The sequence below is a fragment of the Rhododendron vialii genome, chromosome 6a (assembly GCF_030253575.1).
Source record: "Rhododendron vialii isolate Sample 1 chromosome 6a, ASM3025357v1".
NCBI classification, from domain to species: domain Eukaryota; kingdom Viridiplantae; phylum Streptophyta; class Magnoliopsida; order Ericales; family Ericaceae; genus Rhododendron; species Rhododendron vialii.
Window position 1 is genome coordinate 40365362 of NC_080562.1, and position 18971 is coordinate 40384332.

The window sequence follows — 18971 nt, forward strand, 5'->3', positions numbered from 1 at the left end:
TTTAATTCTACAACCCGAATTTTTAGTCAGCACACATCACCGTCTCTGTGGATTCGACTCCGGACTTACCGGATATTATGCTGCGTCGATCTCCGCCCTACGCTTGGGGCAACCCATTAATTTAGGACTAGGAAATCGGTCAAGCATTTTTGGCGCCGTTGCCGGGGACGGTAACGTGTGTTAAAGAATTCGGGTAGTTAGTTTTATTTTTTATTTTTATTTTTTCTTTTTAATTTTGTTTGAGCCATCATAGGTAGAGGTGCGCAATCCTCCATTGTAGGAAAGCAATCACCACTAAAGCCTAAGTACTACCGAGACAATACCAGGCGTCTCGTAGCCATTGAGAGAGAGCCGAAAGTAATCGTGGAGGGAGAGTCTTTTAGTGGTGATTCTTTTGATATCGGTGCTCTTTTTGTTGATTTAATAATTGAGCCACCAATAGCAGAGCCACCGATGTCGATGCGTGCACACATGCATCCTGAGAGGACCACTCCTCTCAGTCCAATAGTTTTACCAACCGAGACGGTGGAAGCACGTAATGCTTTCACCATTAAACCTGGTACACATAATGCCCTTCCCTTGTTTCATGGGAAGGAGAATGAGGATCCGTATGAGCACGTCCGTCATTTCGAGGGCTTGGTGCGCACCCTGGCCACCACTACTCAGTGGGAGAATGCTTGCCTTAAGCTTTTCCCAGCCTCGCTCAGGGACAATGCAGATAAGTGGCTGCGGATGCAGAAGCCACAATCTCTCACGACGTGGGCTGCTGTCCGAGATTTATTCTACAAGAAATATTTCTCGGAAAGTAAATCGAAGTACCTGACTCGCCAAATCCAATCGTATAAGCAGAAAGAGGGCGAGTCGTTTTTAAGGTGCTGGGAGCGGTTCAAGGACTTGTTGTTGTCCTTACCACATCATGGTTTCATGAAACACCAGTTGGTGTCATTTTTCTATTTGGGCTTGAATGTTGCTACGGTCCAACAAATGGAGTACCTCTGTAAAGAGGAGGATTTTCTAGATAAGTCCCCGGACGATGCGTGGGACTTTCTCGAAGAGTTGGCCGAGAAGCACCGAAGTTGGGAACCTTCCGACCTCGGTGATAGGGCCATGGCTGCACAGGGACCCAGTGGGTCTGGCATTTTTCCTTCTAGTGTGCGAGAGCACAATGTCCAGTCTCAGCTGGACAAGATGGCTAAACAATTAGAGGACTTGAAGCTTAAGCAAGTCCATCAGGTGAATGAGGTGAAAGTCGAAGAGGTGTGTGCGTTATGTGAGTGTCCGGGGCATCTTGTCACTGCTTGCCCCGCATTTCCCATTGTCAAAGACGCATACCATAGTAACCAGGCTGAGGTGAACGCACTTAACCAGCGTTGGGATCCTTATTCAAATACCTACAATCCAGGGTGGGCCCAAAACCCACTTTTGAGTTGGAGGGATCAAAAAGCCCCGGTGCAACCCCAAGCACCACCTCAGCCACAAGTTCAGCAATTCCGGCCTCCTCAAGGCCAAATGACCCAATTTCGTTACCCACCTCAGCAGCAGCAGGGGTTCGGTCCTTCATCTTTTGGACCACCCCCAGGCATAAACCATCCCCCGCGGGATAAACAGACTGATGAGATGATGAAGGCTCTCATGCAGTCTCAGTTAAGCTTCACTGAACAAACCAAACAGGCAATTGGTGACATTAGGACCCAATTGACCCAGTTGACGGTGGCAGTTGGACAAATCCAACAGGAGAAGGGAAAGTTTCCTTCTCAACCTTTAGTCAATGCCGCTGGTACCCATTATGTGGGCGATTCTTCTGGCCCAAGTAATCCGAATCTCAGTCTGGAAGATGCTAAAGCGATCACCACTCTCAGAAGTGGGAAGGTGATTGACAAAGATTTGCCCCCAAAGCAGAAATCGGTGCCACCCTCGGTGCCGGTAGCTATTCCAGCAATCATTCCAAACTTGGGAAGTGTTCCTGAAGTAGAGAAAGAGGCGGAATCTCCTGAAGTGGTGGTGCCTGCAACTGCGGCCCCCACGACTCCAATGCCACCCGTTGCTCCATATCCAAATCGCTTGGTGGCGAAACCTAAGGTCAATGTGAACTTTCAAATGCTTGAATTATTCAAGAAAGTTCAGTTTCCAATCTCTTTGATGGAAGCCATTGACGCAATTCCTCAGTTTGCTAAGGTTTTGAAGGATCTATGCACGTCAAAGCGGAGAACTAAGGGTCAGGACAAAGTGCTTCTGACGGAGCAAGTGAGCTCCATTCTCCAAACTGAGATCCCCACCAAGTGTAAAGACCCTGGTTGTCCCACCATCCCTATAGCGATCGTAGGCCAAAAGTTTGATAAGGCTTTGCTGGATTTAGGAGCGAGTGTCAACCTGCTCCCCTATTCAGTATACTTGAAACTTGGCTTAAGCGATTTGAAAGCCACACCGGTCACGCTGCAGTTGGCTGACCGGAGTGTGAGAATTCCAAAGGGGGTGGTAGAGGATGTTCTAATTCAAGTGGGCGAGTTTCTTTTTCCAGTCGACTTCATTGTCCTGGATACATGCCCAATACCAGAGGTCTTTGAAAAGACTCCTATCATCCTAGGCCGTCCATTTTTAGCCACCTCCAGTGCTGTCATGAATTGCAAAACTGGACAAGTCCAATTGTCGTTTGGGGACTTGAAAATGGAGGTGAATGTTTTCAACGTGGATAGTCGGGTTGAGGATGATGAGGAGATATATGAGGTGAGTTTGATCGACACGCTGGTACAAGAGCATGTCGATAGTGTGTTATACAAGGATCCTCTGGAGATAACCTTAACCGCCGAGGAGGCGTCATTTTTAGATTCTCCAGATGTAGGAAGTTTAATGGAGATGCTTGCAGTGGAGGATGTGTGTGGCGCCGCTTGGAACCCAGTTCTTGAGCCGCTGGGCGCCCCATTTCCTACAGCTTTCCCATCGTCTGTCCAGCCACCTAAACCAGAGCTAAAGCCTCTGCCGGACACACTTAAGTATGCCTTCCTTAAAGGCGATGATACTTTTCCGGTTGTGATCTCTTCATCCCTTGAGGAAGATCAAGAGGCTAAGTTGCTTACCATGTTGAGAAAGCACGTGGGTGCGATAGGCTGGACAATAGCAGATTTGCAGGGTATTAGTCCAACGGTGTGTACACACCGCATTTTTCTAGATGAGGATGTGAAGCCTACTAGGCAACCTCAGCGTCGTCTGAACCCCAATATGAAGGAGGTGGTTCGGGCTGAGGTGCTGAAGCTTTTAGATGCGGGTATTATTTACCCGATAGCCCATAGTGAGTGGGTGAGCCCAGTGCAGGTGGTGCCTAAGAAAGCAGGAGTGACCGTCGTGAGAAACGGCGAGGGCGAACTAGTGCCGACCCGTGTTCAAACCGGGTGGCGAGTTTGTATCGATTACCGGAAGCTCAATGCGAGCACCCGGAAAGACCATTTCCCTCTCCCATTCATTGATCAAATTTTGGAGAGGGTGGCTGGCCGGGCATTCTATTGCTTCCTGGATGGGTACTCTGGCTACAATCAGATTGAGATAGCCATGGAGGATCAGGAGAAGACCACCTTCACGTGCCCTTATGGTACGTTTGCCTACCGTCGCATGCCCTTTGGCTTGTGCAATGCTCCCGGAACCTTTTCAAGGTGCATGATGGGAATTTTTAGCGACATGGTAGAGAAGATCGTGGAGGTGTTTATGGATGACTTTTCAGTTTTCGGGGACTCGTTTGACGAATGCCTCGAGAACTTAGGAAAGGTCTTGCAACGGTGCGAGGAAAAGCAACTTGTGCTTAATTGGGAGAAGTGCCACTTCATGGTGACCCAAGGGATTGTGTTAGGACACATTGTCTCATCCAAGGGTATTGAGGTGGATAAGGCGAAGATTGATTTGATCGCAAATCTTCCCACTCCAAAGTCTGTAAAAGACATTCGATCTTTCCTCGGTCACGCCGGTTTCTATAGGCGTTTCATTAAGGGATTCAGTGCTATCTCCCGGCCGTTGTGCCATTTACTGTCAAAAGACACGCCCTTTGTATGGTCCGAGGCGTGTAAGGAGGCTTTTCAGACATTGAAGCGGAGTCTCACTACTCCGCCGATTGTTCAGCCTCCAGATTGGAGTTTGCCATTTGAGTTGATGTGTGACGCCTCCGACTATGCAGTCGGAGCGGTTTTAGGGCAGAGGCGAGGGAAAGAGCCATGCGTCGTTTATTACGCGAGCAAGACGCTAAATGAGGCACAAATGAACTACACCACTACCGAGAAGGAATTGCTCGCGGTGGTGTTTGCCTTAGACAAGTTTCGGTCCTACTTGGTGGGTTCGCAGATTGTGGTGTATACCGATCATGCGGCCTTGAAGTATTTGATGACCAAGCAGGATGCGAAGGCTCGCCTTATCCGGTGGATTCTTTTGCTGCAAGAATTCCACCTTGTGATTAAGGATAAGAAAGGGGTTGAGAATGTAGTAGCCGACCACCTGTCTCGTCTGGAGTTTGAGGACCCCACCTCTCATCTCCCCATTGTGGATTCTTTCCCTGACGAGCAGTTGTTCGCTGCTAATGTGTGCCCATGGTTTGCAGATATCGCCAATTATTTGGTGACTGGGCAAATTCCACCCCATTGGTCCACAGCTGAGAAGCAGCGATTTTTGAGAGAGGTCAGGCAATATATTTATGATGATCCATATGTGTTCAAGTATTGCGCGGACCAGATAGTGCGCCGGTGTGTCCCCGAAACTGATAAAAGGGGAATTTTAGAGTTTTGTCACACCGAGGCGTGCGGAGGTCATTTCTCCGCAAAGAAGACCGCCGCCAAGGTCAGTGAGTGTGGTTTCTTTTGGCCGAGTCTTTTTAAGGATGCATACGTCTTTTGTAAGTCGTGTGACCGGTGTCAGAAATTAGGCAAGGTTGGCCCGCGGAATATGATGCCCCTACAAAACATTTTTGTGATAGAGGTCTTCGATTGTTGGGGTATTGATTTCATGGGCCCGTTTCCGGTGTCATACGGTTATGAGTACATCCTCCTGGCGGTGGATTACGTTTCCAAGTGGGTTGAGGCAATTCCCACTAAGACCAGCGATTCTAAGGTCGTGCTAGAGTTCTTGCGAACTAACATTTTGTCAAGGTTTGGCATGCCACGTGCCATTATCTCTGATCAGGGCACACACTTTTGCAATAGGTCTTTTGGGGCGTTAATGAACAAGTATGGCATCTCTCACAAGGTGTCTACTGCTTATCACCCTCAAACCAACGGTCAGGCTGAGCTAGCAAATCGCGAGATTAAGGGGATTCTAGAGAAGACCGTGAACCCGAATAGGAAGGATTGGTCACTTCGGTTGACTGATGCCTTGTGGGCCTACCGCACTGCTTACAAGACCGTGTTAGGTGCTTCACCCTACCGGCTTGTTTATGGTAAGGCCTGCCACTTGCCCGTTGAGATGGAGCATAAGGCCTATTGGGCCATTAAGACGCTAAACGCGCGTTTACCTGAGGCGGGTGCCCATAGGAAGCTCCAGTTGTGTGAGCTTGAGGAAATTAGGAATGATGCGTATGAGAGTGCGAGTATTTATAAGGCTAAGGTTAAGGCGTATCATGATAGAAATATTCAGCGCAAAACCTTTAGTGTTGGTCAGAAAGTGTTACTGTATAACTCGCGCCTTCATTTATTTCCTGGTAAGTTGAGGTCCCGGTGGGACGGTCCCTACGTTGTGCATAAGGTTTACCCGAATGGTTCTGTAGATATTTGTGACCCGAAAAATAATAATATTTCCAAGGTTAACGGGCAACGTCTAAAATCATTTTTGGAATATGTGGAAATAGGTGAACCTGATGAGGTTTTGGTCGATCCTGTTTATTCGGATGACCCTGTTGTGTAGCCGTTGGGCTACGTTCCGACGGGTAGCTTTCGCGTACCACTGTCTTCACTAAGAAGTGGACCCGGCCCCTAGCAATAGTGGTACCCATCATTGACTTGGGTTTTGGGAATAATCTTTGTACACTCGTTCTTTTATTTCTTGTTAAAAAAAAAAAAAACAAAAAAAAAAAAAGTAGAATTTGGAAAAGGGAAAAAATTAGCATAATGTTTTGGTATAGCCACCTGGTCCAAGCTATGTATGTAGTACTTAGGAGGTTGGGTCTGACGGCAGGCACGTAGTTAGCAGCGAGAATTCTGTCTGAACCATCTGACTTTAATGTCCAAACTCTGTGGAGATTGCTTCACAAACGGAGTGGTGGGTAAGGAATCTGGAAGCCCCAGAGGGAGTGACAGCCTATTAGATGATGGCACTACTTCTCAAGATATCGTTGAATCCTATGCATACTGTCCTTCCAACAAATAGGGAAACACAGTCTTTGGCCAGGGAGAAAAGTAGTACCCGTGTCTTTTGCGTGAAGAAAGTGGATGGTTTAATTTTGTGTCTTTTATTTTATTTCTTGCTTTGTTTATTTCTTTTAGTTATTTTTCTTGCTGTCTTGGAGGCTAACATTTTTGCAGATTGTTCGATCCAAGTTGGGGGGTCTCCCTCTATCTATAGTTTACTCTGCTTAGCCCTCCTTTTCGAGGTGATATCTCTCCTCTCTTTTATGTTTCTGTCCTATCGTTATTTTTCATGCTTTCAATGCGGACATTGACTAGTTCAAGTTGGGGGGAAGGATCACTTTGTTCTTTTACTTACTTTTATTTTGTCAAAAAAAAAAAAAAAAAAAAAAAAAATAGTGGATTTCTTTTTGCATGAGACTTGAAAGCTGTCGAGATTGGCTTGCGATTGATTGAGATATGGTAGTCATTCTTTTAATATTGTGGTGGCATTGTAGTTCTTTTTACTAGCTTGTCGCGAAGAATTTGTCATGGCATTTATTTTTAGCACATTTGCACTTCACGTCTGTTTGGGCTTTGGTTACTTGTGAGTTGTGACTTGATTATTCTTGATGGCTAGTTTAGTGGAGACTTATGCCCCATGTGAGTTTAGAGCCTTATCTTTTCTTGGAGTGGTGTCAAATAAACTCTTGTTTGTCATAAATAAAAAAAAAAAATTCGTTGTTGATCTCATTATTTTTGTCGTCAAGTGTTGGAAATGTTTTGAATTGCCTACTTATCTCTTGGATTTAGAAAGTTGCATGGTTGTGTTGCCCATTGGAGAGGATTATAGGCCATCTTTGCTATTTAGAGCCGGTTCGTTTCTTCATTCACACATTTATCACTTATGAACCAATTTGAGCCTCGTGCATACAACCTTTTTCTTGTTGAGCTCCACCATCTATATTGTGTCTTGAGAATGGTTAGTTAATAATGTGAAGGTGAATTATTGAGAGGGGGATGAGTGGAATTGTGAATTGAACTTTGATTGTTGGTTATCTTTCCCATTCAAAAGAGAAAAAGAGAGAGAAAGACAAAAAGGAAGGACACACCAAAATTATTGTAGAAGAAGAAACATTTGTTCTTAATGTGAGATTGTATTAAAGAGTTAGGGAGAGAAATATGGTGAAGTTGAAAAGAGAAAAAGAAAAAAAAAAGAAAAAAAAAAGAAAATAAAGAAAGAAAGAGGGAACGCATCGTTATATTTGTCCTATGTGAGTTGTGGTTAGTTTATTCTCAGACACTTGAATGTTTTACCCTAACCTTGAAATACTTTCTCTTACCTAACGTTATAACCAGAATGAAAGTCCTATTTGATCCTAGGGGCAATGGGCTGTGAATTGGTGGATAGAAAGAGTTTTCAATACTTGGCATTCCGTTCATGAGATCGTGTATCCACTTTGTAGAGCTTTCTTTTTGTGTCAACTTGTGCAGAGCATTTTGCTTTCAGTTACATATTTCCGACTGCACATATTGAGAGTAATATGCACCTTGTTTCGAGTGATTTCATTTGTTGAGTGCATGACACGGTGAGATTTGAAGTCGAGACTCGGTCCGGAGAGAATTTTTGATTATTTTTCACTAGTAACCGAAGCCCTTGTTCACACACGCTGAGTATAGGTGCCATGACTTATTTTTCTGACTTGATAGTATCTAGAACTGTTTATGCCCATTATCTCATCGCGATGGCTTCATATTCTTTGCTTGAAATATCATTAAGCCGTCTTACAGGTTTTTGGGGTTCATGTGAAAAGTATTCACAATGTTTGCGGGTGTTCATTGCTGTAAACCCTCACGAGACTCCACTCGTCCTCTGGGGATCGCCTAGGGGTTTAAAAGGCTTGTTGCACATGCTAAGTGCAATCGTGAGTCCTACGAAAGTGACATAGTTAGAATTTATTTATTTTTTATTATTCTCTTTGCTCGAGGACTAGCAAAATGTAAGTTGGGGGGTGTGATAAGTGCTAAAATATGTATATTTTCGCCCTCCAATCTATATTTATTAGTCTTTTATTTTTGTTAACTGATTGTTATTATTTGTTGTTATGTATAAAGGTTGCTCGAGCTCGATTTTCAAGATTTTGGGTAAAAACGGAAGGTAGCAAAAGTTTTGGGTCAAAGCGCGAAGTAGATGAAACCCAAGGGCCTCTATGTGATTCTTCCCTTCAATGCCTGTAAAAAAAACAACTTTTTTTTACCCTACCGTCTACGTGGGAAGCAGCTTTTGAAAAAAAAAGTCAAAAGCAGCTTTAGCTTTTGGAAAAAACTAATCGGCAGCAGTTTTTGAAAAAAAACGGTCGGCAGCAGCTTTTGAAAAAAAAGGGGGCGGCTGTCAGCGGAAAAAAATATAAAAGGGAGGACAGAGAGCTGCGAGAAGGGAGAACGGAGGGTTGTCAGAGAAAAACACAAGCAGCGATCGAGGGTTAAAGAAAGAACAGGGCTGCAATTTCTCCCACTGTATTTTCAGTACACACTCCGACCTTTATTTTACAGTATTGATTTCTTCGAAGCTTTGTTTTTCTCTTTTAAGTTTTGTTTAGATCTCCGCACACCGGTAACTCGTATTGATTTCTGTTCTTTATTAAAGTTATTCATTGGTATTTAATTAATTGTTATTTTTTTTGTTTATTTTTCATCTTGCGTAATAGAATCATGTTTCAATTTAGGGTTTCTTTTGTTTATCACATAATGATTAGTGAGTAGTGATATAGGTAGGGTCGCGGGGTGATTAGCACGCCGTGATCAGTTCGGGTACTGCTCTTTTTATCAAACAATGTAAAAATGATTTAAGATTGGAAAAATACTTCCCGCGGACGAATCTGGGCATTGTCGGAGCCCTTGTGAACGGGGGAATGGGGGTCCAAAACCCATTCTCCGCTGCGCATGGGTATACGGCGACCCTAAGGTTTCGCATCTTGCGGGGTATCTTTTCAATCCAAAATTGAACATTTTTAAGAATACCAAATTGAGCAGGTTGATCTGGACTGGTTACGAGTGCTATGAACCCTACGACTGTACCTCTTTTTAATTATTTGAAAAGAAAAGTTATTTTTCTTAAGTTTTAGTTAATCTCAAACAAAACAACAAGGGGTAGCTACCTAAGAGCTAATTTTAATTCTACAACCCGAATTTTTAGTCAGCACACATCACCGTCTCTGTGGATTCGACTCCGGACTTACCGGATATTATGCTGCGTCGATCTCCGCCCTACGCTTGGGGCAACCCATTAATTTAGGACTAGGAAATCGGTCAAGCAGGGATCTTGCAAGGCACTATCAAGGCTGTCCACGAGTGTTTTCAACCGTCCGAATTTAAAATAAACTTTCCTGAGATTGTGCCATGCAGGGTGAACTGCAGGAAGTGCCGTGCAGGATTTCTGATTCCGTCTAAAAATTGTCCTCCCAATCACTTTTAATCAGAGATTTCACAGGCTTCATTTCCTTGTTGATCATCTGAAACATGTGAAGAAAGAACATGAAAAAATCCTTGCATGTACAATGTACATGGGTAAAATGCCAAATGAGAGTAATAGTAATTTGCCCAGAATGCACTACTTCAAAAAAAAGTTTGACTAGGGTACCGGACGATGAAGGTCGTATGGTTGTACCGGTAGAGTATCAATGCTTTGTGATACCAATTTCAGAATCTCACACGATTGATCTAAACCGCTCATTAATTCAGAATCAATTTTCGAGCAGGTTGGTGAGAAAAATTAATTTAGTTCATAATCCAAAAGGTTGAGGATTCAGGCAAAGCCTTAGTAAAAACTGATTTTTTTTTTTTTTTTTTGAAAGTCGTAACTGAACGCTGATTTGCCAACGGGAATCAGAATTATTTTGGAAATGGTTAAGGAAAAATTTCAAAAAAAAACCACTAAACTTTCACTCAATGTCTCATAAATCTCCAAACTTCAATGAATATTAATTATACCTCTGAACTTTGGACTTTGGGTTGGTGTTGTGCAGTAAGGTTCGCAGCATCGTGTTACGCACCTCCGAGCCGTCGGATCGATCGTGCATCTGACAGCTCAGATATTGAGATGAAATCTGAGCTGTCAGATGCTCGATCCGATGATTCAGAATTGCACAGCACGATGCTGCACACACCTCTGAACAACACCATCCCCCAGTTCCTGAAGTTTACATTATTTGATCAATTAGACTCACGCCATCTAATTCCGTCAACTTAATAGACGGAAGATACACCCCTAACCGTTGAAAGAAAACATAAAAATAAAAAAAAATAAACTTTTATTTTTGGAATTAATTCAACAAACACACTTAAAACGATTAAATAAACAAAGCAACATTTCAGAGTACGGAGCACCGTTTGAGGAGAAATGAGCCACAAGGGTGATCAGCAAATCAAAAGGTCAGTACCACCTGACTTCTTCGCGTGGTGTCCAATACTTTTTACAATATCATATTTATGCATGTGGACTGTGGAGTGTAAGCTTATGTGTACGGTGTTTCACATGATTATATGAAGCGTTTTTCGATGTGTTTTAAGAGGCACCGCTGACTATGAAACACAACTTGATTTCGAAGGTAATCCAATTCAAAATTGTGAAAGTTCTGAAGGGAAAAAAAAAATTCATTTGTCGCGCGTCATTTTTGAATTTAAATTAGATTCTTGTTAAAATTTTCTAGGATTAAGTCTCTTTCCCGACAAGCTAAATAACAGCAAAAAAATATGACAAAATATTTTTTAAGACAAAAAGTTTGAAAATTGTCCTTTTATACTTTTTTCTAAAAATTTCCAAATTCAATCCGTATTTTTATACTTTTCATATTGCTTTCATAGATATAAATGATTGTTCCCAAAAAAAAAACTTTTGACAAAATGTTTAATTATTTAATGTTAATAATACAACGGTCTATGAAAATGAAGAGCAAGTTAGTCCCAATTCGCCCTAACACTCTATTTAGGTGCACTCATTTTTGTTGTTTTATCTATGTGAAATTATAAAATCATCATTTTCATGTGTAGGAAAATAATGTACGAATGATCAGTTTTGCAATTTTTAATGAATAAGAACAAGAAAGATGCTGCACTTAGGCTCCGTTTGTTCCGATGTAAAATATTTTGCAATGTAAAATATTTTTCATATAAAATATTTTTTCAGAAAACAAATTTTAAACTTTTATTTTTCGGTATTTGATTGGCACATGAAAAATATTTTCTAAAACAATGGCAGATTGATAGGTTCAGAAATATTTTAATCGAGTAAGCTTTCTCTCCTCCTCCTCTCTTGTTTTGGATCTAATATGATTTTTGGAAAATGTCGAACCATCGGGATGAAATGTAAAAATGACTTACCGCAAAAATTAGAGGACAACAATTTCACTCCATTGGTGCAAAATATTTTACCTTGAAAATATTTTTCTTCTTCTTTTTCTAGCCAAACAACGGAAAATGGGTAAAATATTTTAACGTCCAAACAAAAGGATTAGATAAAAGGAGAGTACAAAAATAATTTATGTGATTTCCGTGCACCACTTTTTACATGAGCAATGCTATTGCTACAAACACTTTTTAAACACAATTTCAGACAAGACTATATTTGGAACCATTCAACGCTCAAGGGTTCACATGCATCGAATGGTTCCAGACACAATTTTTTCTGCAGTTGTGTTTGCCGTTCAAAAAATTATTCGGCATTCTGCTTTGTTCTCGCTAGTTATTGCGTGCATGTAGTATCAAGTCTCTTTTTCTTTTCTTTTTTTGTTAACCCAAAGTGCTTACGTATGGCGGCATGAGAGATTTTAGGAACATGAAACGTAAGCCTGCTGACCCGTAAGATCCTCAATCGGCCTCGTCCACACGGCATCCTCAATCGGCCTTGTCCACACGGCATCCTGAGTAATTATTCAATGCCTCTGGGCACCACGTGGCGGTGTCCAAACTCTTTTTTACTATCATACATTTGTGTAGAGATCACACAAATATGTGGTGGAGAAAGAGTTTGTGACACCACGTGGCGGTGACTTATGGACATTGAATAATTTTTCAAGAATATATCCGGGGATCTTGCAGGGCACAATTATGGCCATCCACAAGTGTTTTCAACGGTCCGAATTTAAAATAAATTTTTCAGAGATTGTGCCATGCAGGGTACACTACAGAAAGTGTCCAGTACAGAAAGTGTCCTGTAGGATTTTTGATTCCGTCTCACAGTTGTTCTCCCAATCACTTTTAATCATAGATTCCACGGGCTTCATTTCCTGTTGATCATCTGAAACATGTGAAGAAAGAACATGAAAAAATCTTTGTACAATGTACATGGGTAAAATGCCAAATGAGAGTAATAGTAATATTCCCCGATGCACTGCTTCAAAAAAAAGGTTTGATTAGGGTACCAAACAATGAAGGTTGTACGGTTGCACCGGTAGAATATCGATGCTTTGTGATTCCAATTTCAGGATCTCACACGATTAATCTAAACTGCTCATTAATTTGAAATTATTTTTCAAGCAGGCTGGTGAGAAAAATTAATTTAGTTCATAATTCAAAAGGTTGAGGATTCAAGCAATTAAAGCCTTAGTAAAAACTGAATTTTTATACTTTTCATATTGCTTTCATAGATATAAATGATTGGTCCCGAGAAAAGCTTTTGAAAAAAAAGTTTAATTTTTGTACTTTTCAAAGTCTTTTTTATGTTTGTTAGCCAAAAGTGCTTACGTATCGATACTTTGTGGTCCCAACCTCAGGGTCTCACTACACGATTGATCTAAATTGCTCATTAATTTAGAATGACTTTTCGAGTAGGTTGGTGAGAAAAATTAATTTAGTTCATAATCCAAAAGGTTGAGGATTCAAACAAAGCCTTAGTCCCTCCTTTTTTTACTTTCAAATTTTACCTTTCCCTCTCTCTTTCTCTTCCTTTTTTTAAGAAATTTGACCCCCACACCAACAATCAACCCCACAACCAACCGCCAAAACCCTAGTCCCAATTTCAGAATTTTGAAATTACTTTTTTAACCTTTTTTTTATTTTTTACTTCCAAAATTACTTTTAACTCTTTCTTTTCTAGTAGTAAATAAATATGCAATAAGAAAAAATTTCTTACTATTTTTCAAAAATTACTTTCACCCTTATTTTTTAAAACTATTTACGAAAATTATTTTAAGCTCCCCCCTCTACTTTCAAATTTTCGGCAATAGTTTAAAAAACAAATAGTAAAAAAATTTCCAGAGAGAACAATCTTGAGTTATAAAGGGCAATGAAGCACAATTTTTGCAAAACCTTTGGGCAAGAACATTGGAGTTTAATATACCTGGGGCAAATTTCTCAAATTCCCAAAAAATATTACACTTTTCCATGGGTAATTGCCACGTCACTGGGGTCAAGTGATCCCACTTGACACTATGTACCTAGGAATGGGAGGGGTTGTAGTACACCTACCGCACTACACCGTGTAGTGCGGCCGATCCAAACCGTCCATCTCGGTGCGAAAGGTTTGGATTTAATCTGAGCTCCTATAAATCTTAGTCGTTCATTGTTCGGATGAAAATCTGAGCCATCCATTGCCAAAATGACTGGCCAGTAGCCACACTACACGTACACTTGTAGTGCGGGGGTGCACTACAGCACCCCTGGGTCCACGTACCTCTGCCCATGCTAGGGGGCTGGCTAATCTCTCGAAGATTAATTGTTGCGGCTTAGTTAAATTTTCAGATTGCATAATTTTCGAATTGAAGGTACCAGGCTTCTGAAAAATACTGAGCATATCATTCCAGTGTCTAAAAACTAGGACTAGTTTCGAAAATTGTTAGAGACAAAAAAAAGTTTTGAAAACCTTAAATCAAATAATTTTCTTTAAAATTTACTCCCTTCTTCCCATGAAGGTAGTCTATTAAGAAAAGACGTGTAATTTTCGGATCAAAAAGTAGATTACTTTCATGCATAGTTTTTAAAATTTCTTGACACCAAATTAAAAGTTCATTGAACGATTTGCATATATCTATGTTCGCGTTTGCACACTGATGTCGATTTCCCTAGCGGGGGATCACACATTTATTCTTCAAAGAAGAAAGATTTGATTGGGATTATAAATTTATAGCTAGGTAGAAAAAAAATACATCGATGAGCTAGAGTATTCAACTGGTAGAAAGATTTGATTGGGATTATAAGGCTACGAGTTCAAAAGGTATTCCCTCATCGCAAAAAAAAAAAAAAAAGCTACACAATATTACAAGTACTGACATATTGTGTAGCTAAGGAACCACCATCCAAAAATGAACTCCCTCTTCATTAAAGTACTGATATGTCAACGGGACCGTTGGCGGTCATATAAGCTATCATAACTCGAGCAAACCACTTAACCCGCAGGGGCAGGGGCACGTCCCAAACGTCGTTCGCACCGTAAATCCCCCCACATCCAATTAGTGGCGGCTCCAAGAATATATAGCAGGGTGTTCAAAAAATTCTTGATCTCTACAAACCCTGTACAACTATACTAACATATAAACAAATTTACTAGACATCCATTGCTAGATATCCATTGATGAGTTTATATTTGAAACCGTTACATAATAGTCTCATAATCAACAATGTTTGATACATAATAGTCTCATTAGCAAAATATAACCGTTACATAATAGTCTCATAATCAACAATGTTTGATACATATATAATAGTCTCATTATCAAAATATATGCAACTTGAAAAGAATCAATATTATACTTGCTGAACAATTAGAAATCAGTAGCAAATAAATACTGCAATGCGCTTTCTTTACTTCTCTCATGATTTTATAATGTCTGCATTTATGGTTGTGGTGTACTTGCTAGGTGTTCAACTGTGAGAGTTGATCGGGATGGTGAGTGTTTAAGCTTTGTTGAGTTGGGTGTTCAAATGTGAGATAGAATGAAAATACATACTACTCCTATGCACCCTAGAAAATCTATGAGGTGTTCAACTGACTACCCACTCCTAAACAAGAAGCCGCCAGTGCATCCAAAGTCCACGCCCTGTTCCCAAGCCTATACCTGTATATAAATCATTCCCCAAAATGATCCATTGCTCTTCGAGGAGCCTTCGCACATCAACAATCCAACCCTACCAATCCACCCTATCAACACTTGCCAAAAATCTCTCACCTATATGAAAAAATCTAATTAAAAAAAATAAAAGAAGACACAGCACTTCAATAAAATTTTCTTTTTTCCTACACTTCAATAAAATTTTCTCAAAATTTCCTATACCACTTTCATGATTAGCGAACAAAGCCTTAGAGCAAGTTTACCAAGGCTATATCAACCTGCTTGCTGCTCTTCTTCTTATACTCCTAGCAATGCATGTCATGTGTGTCGTCAAGGTATGATTCTAATCCTATCTAATGGAAACAGGTCAACAAAAAACCAAAACAACATTGTAGCTAAGAAAAATTGTAGGGAAAATGAGGAGGTAAAAGCAATAGAAAAACCAAAACAAAAAATGCTTTAAAGAGTAGTATAATGATACGAATGGCAAAATGAGAAAGTTAAGAGTTATAGGCTTGCACAGAGTTTAGGAGAACTGTTAGAGATGCTAAGTGCAAAGCTTACGACAATCTTTAAACTAGACTAGATGACACAAATAGAAAACCTATCATTGTAAACTTGCTCATGACTATGAAAGCATGAGACTTCAAGTTGAATGTGTACAGTAAGAACTCATGAGCGTCAGTGAAGGATTTGCACAAGCACTGGATTTAAGACAAAAAATTCTCACGTGTTCTCCATCTATATTAGCATGTAGAATACCTTATTACTTTCAGATCGAGTCCAACACTCAGTGAACGGGTCTTTTTTATTTTCAGTCGAGGTAGCCACGGCAATCTTTCTTGATATTCTCTACCCCAAATGCTCTAGTCCAACAAACTGTTGCATTTACATTTAGTCCTATGTATCAGCTAAAAACTCTTAATCAATGCTTCCAAAGGTCTAGCAAAGTTACATTGATTCAAACTTTAAAAATAAAATAGAATGAGCTCTATTACCCACTTTTAGCTCCAATTCACTTCACTTCTTTCTACAATGAATCCCTTGAAAATAAATCACTTAGTATATTTCTCAAACAGTTGGTGAGCCATTTTCTCCAACAAGTTTGTTCATACACGACTCCCCACAAAAGCTCCAATTTTATCCAAGGAAAAAAAATAAGTATTTCAAGCCCTAACACAGTAATCATGCATTCTTCGTACCATGATTTGTCTATCAAACTCATACACATTAATAAAAGTTAGGGATTCATATCTGCTAGCAGCAAACACAAGAAATTCTAGGGATTCAAAGGAGGGGAAGGGGGAGATAGCGCGGGAAAAGAAAAGATAGTATTACCCGCAATATTTGGAACCGAGGCCCGAGACGTTCCTGCTCGCATAACTGGACACGCCCATTGGAAATAATCAACGCCATACCTTTTCTTCTTTTTTGTTTTTTCTTCTCGGGACTTATACTAGCTCTGATTCCGCCTACAAATCAATCAGTTCTAAATGTTAGTTTTTTTTTCTCGGCAAATGAAACTTTTTATAGAACTCGAAAGGATTACATCAAGGGAATACATCCGAGCTCGTAGAGCCTAGAAGCACCAAAAGAAAATACAAATACATCCAACTAACAGTTGGATAACACACCTCAATCTAAGTTACAATTTTAGTTTTCGGATACCATCGATCTAGAAAGACCTAAACTCTTCTACCGTATAGACCTTGATGTCGAACTTGGCCTTCATCCACATTGCGACCCTAGTTTTAACTACATCTCCCACTTTCCAGGCCTGTTTTGCTGAGTTGTTGAAGATGTAATCATTCATCACCAACCATAGGGACCAAAGCGTTGCATAGAAGCAGGCTTCCCAAATATGTTTCTCCAAATTGGAAAATCCATTTGCAATTTGAACTGGTTACAGATGATGTAAATCTGATTTCTTGGTTAGCAAAGAAACAACCTACGGTTTCTCGTTCCTCGACGGAGGCTGAATATCGAGCTCTTGCCCATGCTGTGGCCGAATTGAACTAGTTACAGATGTTGTTACGTGATTTTTCTGTTTCTGTCTCCTCTTTACCAATTATATGGTGGGATAATCTCAGTGCTTTAGCTCTCGCCACAAATCCTGTGTTTCACGCCCGCTCCAAGCATATTGAAATTGACTATCATTACATTCGCGAACAGATTGCTGCTAAGAAGCTTGTTCTTCGCCATGTCTCTTCCATGGATCAAGTTGCTGATGTGTTTACCAAACCCCTCTCTGTTTCTCGATTTCATTATCTTCGTGACAAGCTCTTGGTTTGTGCCTCACCCAACCGCTTGAGGGGGCATGTTAGTGAGATTAGACCAGTCACAGATTTACATCTTACTACTGTATGCAAGCCTTCTCAGCAAAGGCTTTTGGCTGAAAGTAGTTCATATGGTGTGGATGCGTGTGTAGACAATCAGGCCTCTATTGTAACAGAATTAGTTAAAGGTAATCACGGTTTAGTAAAATAGTTGGTTTTAGTAAAGTAGTTAGTGATTCTGATGTATGTTGTATAAGAAGAGATTGATTCTCTTTTGTAATGATTCATTCACAAATTAATACTCCCTCCGTCCCATAATATTTGTCCGGCCCGCAAAACGAGGACTATAAAATAATGTATTTCTTTCAAGAAAAAATTCAAATTTTTTTCATAAGTTAAAAGAACTTGTTAAGATCTAGTAAATTATTTTTACGTTTCCGTTTTGCGGACCGAACAAATATTATGGGATGGAGGGAGTAAGAGATTTAGTTTTCCTACATTTATCGGCAATAAATTTTATTAAAACCTGACAAAGGGTACATCAAGAATTTTTAAAAGTCATATCCAAGTCTCGTTAGGAAGGTGAGAACAAAGAAAATGACAAAAGCTAACAATTGTACCCACATTGCCAAAACTACATGGAAAAAACATGGGTTATTACTATTATTAGTATTTTATTATAATAACAATTGTTGGAAGGCGCCCTCAAAGTTGACTCCTTTCCCGCCCTGTTACCACCAACTGCGCTATAATTTTGGATGGGTGCTGATAAATACAACTGCGAATTTGCTACATGTAGCCAATTCATAAGAGCAAACTTTTGGATTCCTCCTTATAAATTGGCTACATCTAGTAAATTTGCAGTTGTATTTAGCTGGGCCCTTTTGGATTGGGGATCCTGTTGTCCCCATGAGACAGCATCTGTGCAGAGAGCCCAGAACGCTGGCGTTTAGGGGCGTTCAAATATCACTCCTTGAGTGTTTGTTTGGATAAAAAATTTAGACTTAATAGATTGACCATTTATTTGTTTTTTGTGGGGCCCATTTCAGATCCAACAAAGATGATTCAAGCCACTCAATATTCTTAAAATGTTTTTTGAAGGGTCCCTGTAAAAATTAGCTCAATTCAATATCTGTAAAGGCTTTTTCAGAATTTGTAGGGTGAAATTTGATTACAGATTAATGATTTATTGATTATTGTGGGGAACAATTTGAATTCAACAAAGATAATTCAAACTGCTGCTCAATATTATTCAAATGTTTTGTAGGAGTTCGTGACTCCAGAAATTCCGGAGCATGGGGTCATTCATAAATATCAAAGAAAAAATATTTTTGTCAATTGTAAATCCAAAAAAATAAATC